Genomic DNA, 17,514 nt, shown 5'->3' with positions numbered 1-17,514 from the left:
AACTTAAAAGCTTTCTGGAATTTCAGCAGTGAGCATCATCGTGTTCCTGCTCAAACCCCATCTGCATGAAAATGCGAGAGAGACATAAGATGGTAGTTCTGTTCAAGGCAAAAAGATTCCAACCACAAACATTTCACAACATTAACTTATGTCACACCAGCTGTTCTATCCTGGTGTAGTAAATTATTTTTGAAAACGAATGAGGACAACAGTACCGTCACTGCCATCATTGCTAATTTTTTATATAAACTTTTATATCCAAGTATAGGCATATAAAACATTTGTACAGATAAATTAGTGTTTAGGGATTAAAAATTCAGTAACATCTACCAATGTCCTCTCTAAGTTCTCAAATCTATACAATTGTTTTCAAGAGTGGAAACCTGAATATACGAACTGTTCATTAAACACATGTCAAAATATTGGATAGCTCCAGAATATACCATCATGTTATAAAACAAAAATCATTAACTTCATTCTTTCATTATTGCTTAATCCTCTAACTGGTTTTTGAATGAAGCCAATGAATAGAATAGTCAGGTATTTATTAAGTAGTGTTGATTTCTACTAGCCCAACTTAACCCTAGTAAACCAACAGCTGAACCAGGATAATCTTTCTCAACTCAATGTCTATTTAGGAATTTGAAATATTATCAATTAAAGACTTTATTTTTCCTGTAGACCTCAACATGTGTTGCCCAAACATCACTGTTTCTGAGGTAGTCTCTACTTCTGACTTTGGAAATACTTTTTCAACTTCACTTTGACTATCACTTCAATACCGATGAACAAATTTCTTTTCAGAGCCTCTCCAATGAGGGCAGCAGAATCAGTAGGGTCCGCTGCTTTGGGCTTTGCATCTTGCTCTGACCTTTTAACAGACTAAAGTTTTACACTGTTCATGTCTTTAAGGATTTCTAGCATAATTGGCATGTCAGGTTTCTTTGTACTTGTCTTAACCAGTCTTTCCAGCACTGGTTCTTTCCTCTCTTCACTCTTTAATCAGATCAATAGCAGATGTACTTTGGTGGAGCCATGTTGCAGGGAGGGGAGGTGGTGGTGATGGTAGTGGTGGTGGAGGTAGAAGTGGAGGTGGTGGGACTGAGGGTAGTGCTGTGGTAACAATTGTGATAGAATCTAAGTCACCCGCAGTGAGATTCTGCTGCTCTTACAGGATCATCATTTTAGCAATCTGAGCTCTGAGAGTGGCGTGTTCATTTTTAAGAGCACAGATCTTCTGCGGTGCTTCCTCTTTCACCATTGTTGTTGTCCCCAGTTGACGCTCTTTTGAGACAGATTTGTTAAGGAAATCTGCCTGCTTGGATGCTTCTCAAAGAAATGAAGGTCTTCCTTAAGGAGTTATCTTGACCTGACCTCTGTCCTTAATCTTGTTGAACACTGTCCATCTTCTTTGGCTGCCAAGTCAACATCAGCAAAAGATGCCACTGCATCCTCTCCTTGGTGGTTAGGACTCCATTCTCTTGTATGGCTGGTAAGCTGAAGCTTAATTCTTAGAGACTGAATCAGAGACAAATTAGTAACAATTTTCCTTAGGATACTTCAAGATGAACCATATGACTTCCCAGACCAAAGTACTAATTGCATGCTTACTCCGACTTGTTGAAAAACCATCCTAATTAGGTAATCCAGTCAAGCACTTAGATATCAAAATCTCCCCAAATCTGCATTTCGACTACTTCAGGTATACATAGCAGCACGTGGTCCAAAGAGCAGCAGCCAGTAACTGCTTCAGCAACTCAGGCTTCCAGCTTCCCTTTACTTTTGAATAGTAATGAGGGAAACCTCCAGTTTGAACTTGAATCTTGCTACCCCAAGTTGTCTTAGTGGTGAAATGAACAATCCAGTGAATGACCCATGAACCTTTAGAATGGTAGAGTAAAAAACGGTCCCTGCAACTTTCTGGCCTAACCCTCTACCGAAGGATTGAGCATATTTTTTCTGTAAAGGACCAGTGGTGGTCACAGCAACTCAACTCTGCTGTGTTAGTGCAAAAGAAGCCACAGAGAGTACATAAATAAATTAGGAAGACTGTGTCCCCAAAAAACTTTATTTACAAAAACAGGTGGCATAATTTCTCCGAAAAAGATATACTAATGGCTAAAAAACAGATGAAAAGATCCCCCAAATCATTAGTCATTAGGGGAATGCAAATATAAACCACAATGAGATACCACTTCACTTCACATCCACTAGGATTGCTATAATTAACAAAAAAGAAAAATAACAAGTGTTGGCAAGGATGTAGAGAAATTGGACTTCATACATTTCTTGTTGGAATATGAAATTTTGCAGCCATTGTGGAAAACAGTTTGACAGTTCATCAGAAAGTTAAAAATAGAATTTACCTTTGACCCAGCAATTCCGCTCCTAGGTACATACCCAAAACAATTGAAAACACGTGTTCAAACAAATACTTATACATGAATATTTATGGCAGCACTATTCACAGTGGTCAAAAGATGGAATCAACTCCAATGTCTGTCAACAGATAGGTGAACAAAATGTAATATATACATAAAATATAATATTATTTTAAGAGGAATGAAGTACTGATATATGCTACAGTGTGAATGAACCTTGAAAATATTATGCTAAGTGAAAGAAGTCAGACACAATTGGTAAGTCCACAGAGACAGAAAGCAGACTAATGGTTGTCAGGGGCTACAGAGAGGGAAAAACAGGGAGTGAATGCTTATTTGGTACAGGGTTTCCTTTTGGGTTGATGAAAATGTTTTAGAACTAAATAAAGGTGATGGTTGCACAGCATTGTGAATTTGAATGCCACTGAATGTGAATGACACTAAATTGCATACTTCAGAATTGTTAATTTTATGTTATGTGACTTTCATCTTAATAATAATAATAATAATAATAATAATAATAATAATAATAATAAAGGCAGCAAGACTGAATGACCATAGTTTCCCAACTCCTGCTTTACCTAATGCATGAATACCTTCCATGTTCTATCTCTGTGGCTCCTCTTCCTCTCTGATGTCATTTTGGTTACTTGAGACTATATTGTGAAAGAAGAAAAGGCCTGTGTGGCCATGGTGCAACTTGACCACAAAGAACTGACAAGGCATAGACACCACTATTTTTCAGTCTCTGAGGTCTTTGTCAGTCACTTTAGTATTTGTAAATTAAAGATAGAAATAAAACTTGTAGCTACTGTTCTTCATAAAAAAATATATATTTATATATAATGGTATTTATTGTATATAAAATGGTTTTAAATGTTTTATGTTGTATACAATATGTATAATGTATATAAATATAACACATTTCTTAAAAAGAATTCTAAATGTAGCCCTTTGTCTCTCACATTTATAGTGAAAGACACCAATATTAATAAGAATATACAGGTGAAAACCTGTATATGTAAATAAATTGTCTATGTATATGATATAAATGATATCTCCATGGGTATTTGCACCTTTATCCTATAGAGCAGGAATCAGCAAACTATGGCTCTCAGGCCACCAACCCATTACCTTTTTTTCTACATAATATTTTTAAATAACCACTTTATTGCTGTATAATTCATATTCCATAAAATTCACCCATTTAAAGTATAAAATTCAATGATTTTTAGTATATTCACAGAGTTATACAAACATTACCACGATGAATTTTAGAACATTTTCATCACCCCAACAAGAAATCTTATACTTACTGGCTGTCAGTCCCCATTTCCACCTAATGCCCCAGCCCCAGGCAACCACTAGTTTACTCTCTGTCTGTATAGGTTTGCCAGTGATGGCTATTTCATATAAATAGAATCATATAATATGTAGGCATTTGTGACTGGGTTCTTTCACTTAGCACAGTGTTTTCAAGGCACCTCCATAGTGTAGCATGTATCAGCACTTTATTTCCTTTTATATTTTATTGTGGATATATACACAACATTTCCCATTTTAACTATTTTTAAGTGCACAATTCAATGGCATCAGTGACATCACTGTGTTGTGCAAATAACCATTCATTACCAAAAGTTTTTCATAACCCCAACCAGAAACTCTTCACCCATTCAGCAATAACTCCCCATTTCCCACTCCCCTACCCCCTGATAACCTCTAATCGACTTTCTGTCTTTATGAAGTTCACCTATTCTAGGTATTCCATAAAAGTGGAATCATACAATATTCGCCATTTTCTTTCTGACTTCCTTCACTTAGCATGTTTTCAAGGTTCATCCATGTTGTAGCATGTATAAGTACTTCTTTCCTTTTTATGGCTGAATGATATTCCAATGTATGTATATATCACATTTTGTAATCTGTAAATGGACACCTGGGTTGGGCCCATCTTTTCACTGTTATGAATAATGCAGCTATGAACATTGATGTCCAAGTGTCTGAGTCCCTGTTTTCAATTATTTGGGGTATATACCTAGGAGTGAAATTGTTGGATTATATGGTAATTCTATTTTTCCCCTAAACTTTTTATTTCGAAATATTTTCAGACTTACAGGGTAGTTGAAAAATAATATAAAACCCATACAGAGAACTCCACATACTCCCCCAGATACCCAGATCCACTAATTTTAACATTTTGCCACATTTGTCATATCTTTCTATCCATCCATCAATCCACCTATATCTGTCTGTCTGTCTATTTATCCATGTATCTATTTTCCAAACATTTGAGAGTAGGTAGTACACATACTCTCTTTGAGCATGTAATACTTCCAAGTACATTTCCTAAGAACAAGGATTTTCACTTATGTAACTACCTCAAGTATAGTTATCAAGTTCAAGAAATTTAACATTGATATAAAGTTTACAGTCTATATTCCACTTTTTCCATATGTCCCAGTAATATTCTTTCGAACTTTTTCTCCTCTATTGCTAGATCATCCAGGATTACATATTTCATATAATTGTCATTGTCTCTTTAGTTTCTTTCTGGTTATTTTTTTTTTATTATGGAAACATCTATACAACATAAACTTTCCCATTTCAACCACTCCCAAGCATACTGTTCAGTGGGATTAATCATATTCACAGTGTACTACTCTCATCACCATCCATTACCACAACTTTCCTATCACACCAAACAGAAACCCCATACCCATTCTGCATTAACTTCTCATTGCCCCTCACCCCCATCCTTGATAACCCATACTCTACTTCCTGTCTCTGTGAATTTGCATCTTCTAGCCATTTCATATAAGTGGAAGCATGCAATATCTATCCCTTTGTGTCTGTTACTTCACTCATTGTGATGTATTCAAGCCTCATCCATGTACTAACATGTATCAGGACTTCATTCCTTTTTAAGACTGAGTAATATTCCATTGTATGTATATTTGTCTGCATTCTTGCTTTCAATTCTTTTGGGTATATTATCTAGAATTAGGATTGCTGGGTCATAAGGTAGTTCTATATTTAACTTTGAGGAGTATCCAAACTGTTTTCCATAGCAGCTGTACCATATTACATCCCCACCAACAATGTTTGAGGGTTCCTATTTCTCTGCATCTTGATCAGCCATTGTTATTTTCCATTTGGGTTTGTTTGTTTGTTTTAAGAAAAGCCATTCTAGTGGGTGTGAAGTGGTTACTCATTATGGTTTTGATTTGCATTTCCCTGATAGCTAATGATGTTGAGCATCTTTTCATGTACTTATTGACTGTATGTGTATCTTCTTTGGAGAAATGTGTATTTAAGTCCTTTGCCTATTTTTAATTGGATTGTTGGTCTTTTGTTGTTGAGTTGTAGGTATTCTTTATATATTCTGGATATTAAATCCCTTAATAGATATATTAGTTTCCAAACTTTTTGCCCATTCTGTAGGTTGTATTTTCAGTTTCTGGATAATGTTCTTTGATGCACAAAAGATTTTAATATTGATGAGGATAATGTTCTTTGATGCACAGAAGTGTTTAATATTGATGAAGTCCAGTTTATCTATTTTTTTCTTTTCTTGCTCATACTTTTGGTTTCATATCTAAGAATACGCTGCCAAATCCAAGGTCATGAGGATTTCATTTCTTTTTATGGTTGAATAATATTCCATTGTATACTAATAGTACATTTTATTTATCCATTCATCAGTTGATGGACTTCTGGGTTGTTTCCACCTTTTTTATTTTATGAATAATGTTACTATGAACATTCATGTACAAGTTTTTGTGAGGACATATGTTTTCAATTCTTTGTGATAGATACCTAGGATTAGAATTGCTGGATCATATGGTAACACTATTTTTAACCTTCTGAGGAACTGCCGGATTATTTTCCAAAGGGCTGCAGCATTTTACATTTTACATTACCATTGGCAGTTTATGAGGATTCCAATTTCTCTACATCCTCACCAGCACTTGTTGCTATTATCTGTCTATAAGTAAATTTTATTGGAACACCCCACATTCATTCATTTCTGTAATTTCTATGTCTACTTTAGCACTACAACAATGAAGTTGAGTAGTTGTGACAGAGACTGTGACCCACAAAGCCAAAATAGTTACTATCTGGCCCTTTACAGAAAAGTTTGCCAACTGCTGCTATAGAAGTAGTCTAATGAAGTTAAAGTTAATCATGTTTTGAGTGTCCTAGTAAAGTTTACTAATTGAAGGAATTCTCTAGTATATTCCTTTGTATGAGTCTCCTAAGTGGTTTGTATTGCAACTTATAGTTGCTTAGAACAAAGTATAACTGTGTAACTAGAATCCAAGGTGGCTGAATTATGCATGTTAGACAGATATGCCATGATTTAAAAAAGAAGAGATAATTCATTGCCATAGTTTATCATCAAAAGTTTCATGAGAAATGGTAGAAATACCAGAAAAGGTAAGTACAGTATCACAATATTAAATACCTGTAAAGATGATGCCCCCAAACATATGAAATATGTATCTAGGAGACTTGTAGCACAGGGTAGGGGTAGGAGATTAAATTTGTAAGGCAGGAATGGTGTGGGGAGTGACTTTGGAGGGAAGAGACATGCTGGGCAGACTTTTGAGGTTATGGCAAGTGTTAAATCTTGGAAAAATCTACAATGCTCATTTTGTTCCCAGAACCTACAGTCAAGTCAACTCTTGGCTTGTTTTCCAGTAATGGAGTTGAATACAGACTGGAGTGGCTGGAAGTTATGGAATGCTGATAACAGGTCCTTTGCCTTTTTGATATTGGAAAAGGACTGTAAATTAGGGGTGTCACCAAGATATGGGGTGTGGAGAAGATTAGAAAGGTGAGGCAGTCACACAGACAACTTGAGTTTTTTGGCCCCTGTTCAATTCCATCTATCTTCAATTGTGTGTAGACAAATAATATTAAATGTAGTAAAAAACATTAAATAGTCATTAAGAAGACTTAGACTGATGGGAGGGGAGGAGTTAAGGAGCCTTGTCCAGAAGTTATTTTGGTCTTCCATGGTCACACAAATTTGTAGCTTAGCAACTGTATTCAACTATGAGGCACATTAGTACCCATTTTTTGTGATTATGAAGTGGTATTCATTTTAAACATGGCCAATTTCATTATGTAGTTTGATTCCTGGGGGATCTGTTAATCGAGTTATCCTAGTGATGGAGTTCTGCCTTAAATCTATTGAGGGAAATCACAGGCCTAGGCTAGGGGCAAGCCAATAAAGCATGTAATGCCTAGCTTTTCTACTGTGAATTAAATTGATGAAAAGACCTTTGAAGCCAGTCCAGGACTGTGAGACTGAGTAACTTGAGAAGGCAACTAAAATATAATCCGTCAAACTCTCAAACTATTACCACAGCAAAACCACACATACATACACACAGAAAATGAAAAGAGGTTTGAGCGACTGACATGAGATATTTTCTCTTTCCCTCACTTTTACTGCGGGGTTATTTCTTGTATAGAATGAAATGAGGCCACATAAACATATTATTTTCTATAGATCATTCACCAGGTCACAGAAATAGTCATATTCTTCAGAATTTGAGTCTTCCTTTGAGAGGTATGAAGTGTAAATGTAGAGGACAAGTACCCTGTTGCCACTGTAGTTAAAAATTTAAGTAAAATGGCAAAATTGGTATGGATGGGTTTAGGTATGGTTGAAATAGGTATGATTCCTGAAGGAGGTGGATATTTTGGAACTGTCTGAATGATAAAAGATATTTAGTCAGGGTGTGGAGGAAAATCTGGTCTTGTTTCTTAGCAGAACCAGAAGTAGCAACAGAATGACCAAATGAAAGGATTTGTAAAATCCTCAGAGAGATTGGGTAATGAAGTCATCTCTGATTCCTTGGAGAAAAAAGTGTCAAATGGATGCTCTGGTCCAGACATTTCTATTTCCTCCTTCCCCTCCTTCCAGTACCTTACAGTATAATGTCCATCCAGTCTCACCATTCCATTAAAACCCTTGTCAGTGTAATTTCAAGCTTAATTCCCAAACCCATTGGTCTCTACTGAAACCTCATTTTTCATGACCTCTTTGTAGTATGCAATGCACATTTTCCAAACTCTTCCTTGGTGTGCTGGTTTGGAACTGTTAAATACCCCAGGAACAACTATGTTCTTTAATGCAATCTTGTGGGGGCAGACTTTTTATGGGTAGGGTCTTTTGGTTAGATTGTTTCCATGAAGATGTGATCCTGCCAATTCAGGGTGGGTCTCAAGTAGTTTACTGGAGTCCTTTAAAAGAGCTTATGGTGAGAAGGAGCTCAGAGAAGCTGAGAGAGACATTTTGGAGAAAAGCTAAGATATGTAATCCAGAGTTTGCCCCTGGGAAAAGCTAAGAGCTGACGTAGACCCAGACACTTGGAGATGCAGACAAAAAGACATTTGGAAATGCTAAGCTAAGAGACGAATCCCAGAGTTTGCCCTGGAGAAGCTAAGAAAGGACCCCCAGATGCTTAGAGAGAAATGCTCTGGGAGAAAAAGCAAGGATGCACAGGAGCTGAGAGAGAGAAGCTACAAGAGATGGAAGCCCAAAGACATGTTGGAGAAAGCCATTTCAAAACCAGAACCCAGGAGCAGAAGAAGATCAGACACCAGCCACTTGCCTTCCCAGCTGACAGGGGTATTCCAGACACCATAGGTCTTTTTTCCATGAAGGTATCCTCTTATTGATGCCTTAGTTTGGACACTTTTATGGACTTAGAACCGTAAATTTGTAACCTAATAAATCCCCTTTATAAAAGCCAGTCCATTTCTGGTATATTGCATAACAGCAGCTTTAGCAAACCGGAACACTTAGTCTCAGTGATACTATGCCATCCTAGTTTTCCCTCTTAATTTTAATGTTCCTTTTTATCCCCCTTGCCTCTTTTTTCCTTTTCCTAATATTTTAATGTTCCTTTTTATCCCCCTTGCCTCTTTTTTCCTTTTCCTAATATTTTACATGGTAAAGGCCTTGGCTAACTGCTCCTTTTCTGTATTCATTCTCTTGTAAGACTATTTTCTTTTCAGGTTCTAGTTATATAGTCCCTTGTCATAGCTGAGAAAGTAGATAGGTGATCTAATAATATAGTTTAACATCCCTAGTGGCTGATGACAAATCTTTACTAAATGAAGACGGGAAATTTGAAGAGAGATGAATTTTGTAATTTAAATGTTGGATCTAACTTAAACTTAGGTTTCTGATTCCTCAGACTGTTTTAGGAAACTTTAGGAGATATTTTCCAAGTTCAGTACATCTTGTACTTCATGAACACTTTTAGCTTATCAGCCTGATGCCTACCTAAGTAAAGTATCCAATCCTTAAAAAATCCCTGATAGCTCAGATTTGTGTGTATTTACATGAGTTTGATGAATTAAAATACAGAAAGGAAATCTAAGAAGTCAATAGGTCCTGTGTCATGAGACGATATTTTAAGACTTCTTTTGTCAAGAGCTATGTGTGTGTGTGTTGTACGTGTGTAGGTGTGTGAAAGAATATGTTCAGATCCTACTTTTACCTGTAAAATTGCTTTGCTAGTTAGTATATTTATTCCTAGTTGAGGTCATAGAACATTTATCAAAAAAGAATATCCAGTATATGAACAACTCAATGAGTGAACTAGCTTCCTGCCAGAAGTCCCTCAATATATGTAGCATATCTTGTATATTTAGTAAGACTATTTTGGCCAAAAAGCATAACAAAATGAAGGGTGAATCACTTGGCAAGAAACTTGTTGTTGTTCTCAACTTTGTGTGATATTGCAGAGTAATATGCTTTACATGAACCAATATCAGGCTGTCTTCTTGGAGTAAGCGGAGCAAAGCTTCTAGAAGGTCTGTTCCACTCTATAAAATTTAAATACACCACTGGTGCCAGCTGTACACCTGCAGTCCAGAGTGCCTCATGGAAGTTTTTGGATAAATTGTAAATTTTGACAGCCAGTAATTCTCTTGTGACTTATTTTTTGTTTACTTAACAGGTACCCTAAATTTGTACAATTTATTCACACACACACCCCTAAACAGGCAATTGCTTTTCATTTGAATAAAATATGGCCCTGTGAAGGGCATTTATGTTTGTACTTAACTTATGACAGGGAATATGCACCTCCTTTAAACTTTTTAATTTTTTTAGTTATGGGAAATTCAAACATACACACAGATAGAATAGTATAATGACCTCCCATGCACATACACATTGCCCAGCCTCAACACTTATCAACCCTTCACCAATATTTATACAAAATTTGAATTTACAAAATTTACAAAATTGGAAAATGAATTATGGACTATAATAATTACATCTGTAAACTTAAATGTAAAAAAACTATATTTACATCTAAGAACTTGATAAGATTTAGAGGTAATTTGGCAAGGCCTAGAGATAGGAATACTAAGAATAATAATAAAAATATATGTTTATGTATTGGGGCCAAAGCCTGCTTTAAGCGCTTTACTTTTAGATATCCAAATAATTATTGGATCACTTAATTTTCACAAAACTCCGTTTTGTAAGAACTATATTAGAAGAATTTTACAGATGAAAAATATCATCTAAGGCACAGATAAGTAAAATAATTTGTCCAAAGTACTTAGCTTCTAAATGACAGAGATGGGATTTAATATCAGGAGCTTAATGTCAAAATCTGTGCTCTTAACCACTATAAGAGGGATAAGATAGGGTAAATGTGATATCCAATTAAAGATCAATCAGAAATGAATGCTTTTTTAAATTATAATCTGTGCCAGTAAGCATATACTACTTCTCTAGAAATTTGACTAATAGAGCTTTCCAGGGCTATATCTGTTTTACAAAGTAAAGGCATACCTGTAGATTCAAAGTGAACCCTACTGAAATGGCAGAAACTCTATTTTACATTTTATTTTATAGTGTGCATTCCATCACACCATATCATCTTTTTTTACAGACTTATTTATTTTTTAACTTTATCAAAAAATTAAAAAACAAACAATAAAAAACATTTTAAACAAAAACACCTTATCATCTTTATCAATTAAGATCCCCTTGGCTACAAGAAACAGAAAATTCAGCCCCAAGTGGCTTTAGCAATAGATTTTATTATCACCCATAATAAACCAGAGTCAGATGATTCTAGAGTTGGGAAATTTCAAGGCAGAGTGATGCCATCAAGAAACCAGATGTTTTCCATCTTTCTCTTTTACCGTCTCCTGTATGTTGGTTTTTGTCCTTAAGCTTGTACCCTTATGGTTGAAAGTTTTGTTTGTTTGTTTGTTTGTTTTGCCATAGCTCCAGGTATTATGTCCTTATATAACTGTGCCCAAATATAGTGTATTGGTGGTCCCCAAGACCACCCACCAGTTTTGGTGATCTACTATGAAGATTCACAGGACTCAGCATATAATTGCACTCAGGATTTATTACAGTGAAAATATGCAAAACAAAATCTGCAAAAGGAGAAGGCACATGAGGCAAAGTCCAGAGGAAACCAGACACAAGCTCCACAGAGCCCTCGCATGGGAATCACACTGGATGTGTTTAATTCCCCCAGTAACTAAAATGTAGCAACATGTGCTCAAAGTTTCTACCCAGGGAAACCCAATAGAGATTCAGAGCCAAGTTTTTGTTTTTTCTCAGGGCTGGTGATATAGCCAACCTCTGCCAAGCATATACCAAAATTCCAGATCCTCAGACAGAAAGCAGATTTTCAGCATAAACAATATTGTTTGTACAAACCATCTAGGTGCAGTGAGCCACCCTTACCAGTTAGGGAATGGCAGGAACACTCCCAAAATCCAAGCTCCCAGATGCTAGCCAAGAGCCAATCTTGTAAGCAAGCCTTTCTAAGGATGGCGGTCTCAGGCCTGCTATGTTAACTCTTCCTTATGCAAGTTAGAAAGAGTGGTTTCTCTTCCCAAGTTTCTTTTTATGTCAGAGGAAAACCTTTCTCAGAAGCTACCTGGAAGACATTCCGTTAAGTGTCATTTGTCAAGACTGGATCACTTATCTACACTGTAGCAGCAAAAGAGGCTGGAGTGGCCAATGTCTTGTGTTTTTATCCTTTCTCATGGAAGGTGGGTTTTATCAGCAAGGAAAGGACAAAGAGGGTTGGGATGGAGAAGGCATATTGGTTTCCGGGTAGAGACAACCAATAATCTCTGCCAATGCATCTTTACATATATATTGGTAAGGGGTTCATTGCTCACCCTTGTCCTTTCTTCTTTTATTCACTCAAAACATATTTATTGAATGCTTCTCATTCAGAAATTCTTGAGTTGGGATCTGAGGGACAGGTGGGAGTTAACTGCGCAAATGGGAGTAGGGTCAGTGACAGGGACAGATTCTGAATAGAAGAAATAGCCGGTGCTAATATTCAGTAGCATAAAAATGCACAGTGGAGTCAAGGTACTGAAAGAAGACTGAGTGCAAGCACAGGGAACAAGGGGAAAAATGGCTAAAAATTTGTTTTGAGATGTAGACAGGGGGCATACTGCAGAGTCTTGTAGGCCATGGCGAGGGTGTTGACCTTTATCCTAATACTTATCAGGAGCCTTTGAAGGGTTTTAAGTTAAGGGGGTACTGTGACCAGCTTCATACTTTAAATTTTTATTTTAAGTTTTTATGTGGAAATAATTTAGATTCATAAGAAGTTGCAAAAACAGTATGGGGAGTTTGAGTGTATCCTTCACCCATATTCCCCTGGTGATGATAACATCTTACATAACCATAGTACAATTATCAAAACCAGGAAAGTAACATTGGTACAATACTAGTAAACTAAATTACGGATCGTATTTGTATTTCATCAGTTAGTCATGTATTTTTAAAAGATCCGTCTGGCCACAATGTGGAGAATGGATTGTAGGACTAGAGAGGATGTGAGGAAACCCACGAGGATGGTAGTACAAGTTGAAGTGAGGTGATAGAGGCTCAGACTAAGGTACTGGCAGTTAAAAAGGCTGAAAATTAGATCCAACAGATATTTAGGAGGTAAATACACAGGACTAGGTGATTCATTGGATGGGATGCTGAGAGAGGAGAAGGTAAAGTTACTTCTAGGTTTCTAGCTTACAGAACTGGATAGAAGGTGGTGTTATTCCCTGAAATAACGACTAGATTTGTGGAGGGAATATCATAACTTCACCCTTAGATAGAAAAGTAGAGCTGTTGAGTAGGCAAGGGATATGAAACTCCAGAGCTTAAAAGAGAAGCTACACAGTATTCTATAGTATGGATGTACCATGACTTACTTAATCAGCTTTTCCTATTAGAAATCAGTAATGTTTCAAAATTCTTCCTCTTACAAAAACTACTTCAGCAAACATGCTTGTAGCTATATCTTTGTGTATATCCTTATTTTTTTCCTCAGAATAAATCCCCAGAAGTGAAATTTCTGGGACAAGGAGACTGAATATTTTATTTTTAATACTAATTTATCAAATATTGACATTGTCTCTCTCCTGTATGATTCTCAAAATCATTAAAAACATAAGCAGATGCCCCATAAGCAGTTTTTAAGCTGAAGTACTTGATGTGGAAGACCTTGAGACTTTCTAGTGGACTGTCATATTGCTGTTAAACACTAAGAGACATCATGATCAATCAAAAAAGTTTGTGGTACCATCTGTGTAATCAGTCGGTCACCAGGCATGGAATGAAGTTCAGTGTTCCAAGAAAGGCTATTGCGACTGGTCAATAAAGGAAAGGGGCTGAGAAATTTATGCAAAGGAAAAGTAACATCTGGAGTTATGTTGGCTGCCAATATTTGATGTCTATTATGTTATGATAGTACTTATCTTTATCTGTTATTCACCACATTATTAAAATTTAAAATATGAGAGAATTTCTTAATTTTTTACAAAGGTAAATTTTTGTTTCTACAGAATTCACTTTTTTACAAAGGTAAATTTTTGTTTCTACAGAATTCTCTCTAAATCTAACTTGCTATTCCTTGAAGTAAGGTGTATTTGGAAAGTTACTCTTAAAAAGCCATGTAAAATTTCATATTTTCAGTGAGCTTCTGCATGTTTACCAATGCCAGAGCTATGTTGCACCTGAAAGTATTAAGGTAACTCTTTTTAATACTTGGAAAGTCATGCATAGCTCCAAATTAGATCCAGAGAATTCCTTGTTCATCAAGTAGTTTGAGTCTACATTTGTGATGTCCTTTCTTGGCCAGATGTGGCCCTCTCTCTCTAACTAAGCCACCTTGGCAGTTGATCTCACTGCCTTCCCCCCTACATAGGACCTGACTCGCGGGGTGGAAAGTCAGGCATTAAAAGAGAGGCTACACAGTATGCTATAGTATGGATGTACCATGACTTACTTAATAACCCTTTCCTGTTAGAAATCAGGACCTGGCATCCAAGTAGATGCCAGAGCCTGGCATCCAAGTAGAATAAAGAAAATCTCCTACTTGCAGAATATACTTTGAAACAGATAAATGAAATACAATGGAAAGAGCATTAAAACTGGAGTTTTTAAATTTTAGGTAAAAGTATAGGAAAATGTTTCATGGCCTCTAAGTAGGGAAATATTTTATACAGACCAAGGATCAACCATAACATGAAAGAGTGGTAAATTTGACACATTAAATTTTTTTTTAAAATTCAGTTTTACTAAGATATATTCCCATATCATGCAGTCACCCATGTATTATCAGCTGTTCACAATACCATCATATAGTTGTGTATTCATCACCCCAATCTATTTTTTTAATTAAATTCGGTTCTATTGAGATATATTGACATACCATACAATCATCCATGGTGTACAGTCAACTGTTCACAGTACAATCTTATAGTTGTGCATTCATCACCTTAATCTATTTTTGAACCCTTTCTTATACCAGAAAGAATCAGAATAAGAATAAAAAATAAAAGTAAAAAAGAACACCCAAATCATCCCCTCATCCCACCCTATTTTACATTTAGTTTTTGTATGCATGTTTCTGCTCATCTATCCATACACTGGATAAAGGGAGTGTGATCCACAGGGTTTTCGCAATCACACTGTCACCCCTTGTAATCTACATTGTTATACAGTCAGTTTCAAGAGTCAAGGCTACTGGGTTGGAGTTTGGTAGTTTCATGTATTTCCTTCTAGCTATTTCAACACTTTAAAACCTAAAATGTGTTATCTATATAGTGTATAAGAATGTCCACCAGAGTGACCTCTCAACTCCATTTGAAATCTCTCAGCCACTGAAGCTTTATTTCGCTTCATTTCTCCTCCCCTCTTTGGTTAAGATGTTCTCAATCCCACAATGCTGGGTCCAGATTCATGCCTGGGAGTCATATCCCACATTGCCAGGGAGAGTTCCACCCCTGAGAGTCAGGTCCCATGTAGAGGGGAAGGCAGTGAGATCACCTGCCAAGGTGGCTTAGTTAGAGAGAGAGGGCCACATCTGAGTAACAAAGAGGCACTCAGGGAGACTCCTAGGCACAATTATAAGCAGGTTTAGCCTCTCCTTTGCAGTAATAAGCCTGAGAAGGGGAAGCCCCAAGATAGAGGGTTCAGCATACCAAACTGTCAGTCCTCCATATTTGTGAGAACATCAGCAACAACCCAGATGGGGAACTCTAACATTTCCGCATTTTCCCCAGCTCCTCAGTGGTCCCTGCATATTTAATTTTATTCTCTGCCCAAATTACTTTGGAATGTGTCGCCATTTCACACTAACATATACAAACCTACCACATCTCACTTTGTATTCAAAGTTCCATATAATTATGGTGTTTGAATAAACTGACTGTAGAAGTTAAATTATTTAGTGTACTACAGAAAATATAGATCCTGCACCAAATAAACATTTCTTCCCTTTGTCTCACACAGAAGTTGAAGTTTTAAAACACAGTCCATATCATTCTTTATCCTTTGGCCTGATTTGCCTTAGTCCTAACCAGATCTGCTTCATTCATATCTCTGAATTCTGGACTCTTTCAGCTTTTTTAATGGTTGCCTTATGCACCAGTACTGACATTCATATCTGCCAGCTCTAGCTCTGAGTTTCAGGTGTCACACAGATATCTAAAGTTCCAGACACCTATCAGGTTATACACAAAGGGATCAACACCTCAGAATTTGGACATACCCATTACAATTCAGGAATAGAAGTGACTGCTGTAAGAGCTTACAATCTAGGGACCATTACAATAAGCATTCCCCTGATAAGCTGTGCTCTAAGGTTCAAGTCTGAGTTTACACATTGTAGTTAGTGCATATTGGTGAGGCATTGTAATGTTTGCCTTTGTTTCTGGTGTACTTCACTCAAAATGCCGTCTACAGGATCCATTCACCTCACTGCATGTCTCACAGCTTCACTCCTTCCCACAGTTGTTCAATATTCCATTGTATACATACACCATACTTCACCATTCTGTTCATCAGTTGATAGACCCTTAGGCCACGTCCACCACTGCAAATCATGCAGCCATAAATACCAGTGTGCCAATGTCCATTCATGTCCCTGCTCTCAGATCTTAAAAGTACATACCCTGTAATGGGGTTGGAGGACCTTATGGCACCCACATACTTAGTTTCTTGTGGAACCACCACACTGTCTTCCGGATAGGCTACACCATTCTACCTCACCACCAACAGTAAATAGGTACACCCCTCTCTCCATATTTTCTCCAGCACTTTCATCCCTATTTAAATTTTTTCTAAAATTTTATAGAGATATATTCACATACCATACAATTATCCACAGTGTACAATCAGTTGTTCATGGTATCATCATATAGTTGTGCATTTACCACCACACTCAGCACTTGAACATATTGATTACTTGGAAAAAAAGTTTTTTTAAAGAATAATAAAACAGATAATAAAAAGAAAATATCATACAATACAATCTAATAGTAACATCAGACAAGAACACCACTACCAGGAATCCCATATCCTTCCCTTATAGCCCCCTCTCATACACATTTAGCTTTATTATATTGCCTTTGTTGTATTTAATGGAAGCATATTACAATGTTACTGTTGACCATAGACTCCAGTTTGCTTTGATTATACTTTTTCCCAAATACCATCCCTTTTTCAACAGTTTCCATGGTTGACAGTCATTTGTTCTCCCACATGTAAAAACAGTTTTATATTTGTGCATTTAGTCACAATCATTGACCACTCCAGTTTTTGCTAAGT

At 36.6% G+C, this 17,514-nt stretch overlaps 1 pseudogene; it reads right to left on the bottom strand.

The window, feature by feature from the left end:
- Positions 1 to 634: 634 nt before the first annotated feature.
- LOC119524311 lies at positions 635 to 1,635 on the bottom strand (annotated as a pseudogene).
- Between the last annotated feature and the right edge of the window lie 15,879 nt (positions 1,636 to 17,514).

The sequence above is a fragment of the Choloepus didactylus genome, chromosome Y (assembly GCF_015220235.1).
Source record: "Choloepus didactylus isolate mChoDid1 chromosome Y, mChoDid1.pri, whole genome shotgun sequence".
Taxonomy (NCBI): Eukaryota; Metazoa; Chordata; class Mammalia; order Pilosa; family Megalonychidae; genus Choloepus; species Choloepus didactylus.
Note: the sequence above shows the minus strand (reverse complement) of the source record. Positions and strands in the feature narration are given on the sequence as shown.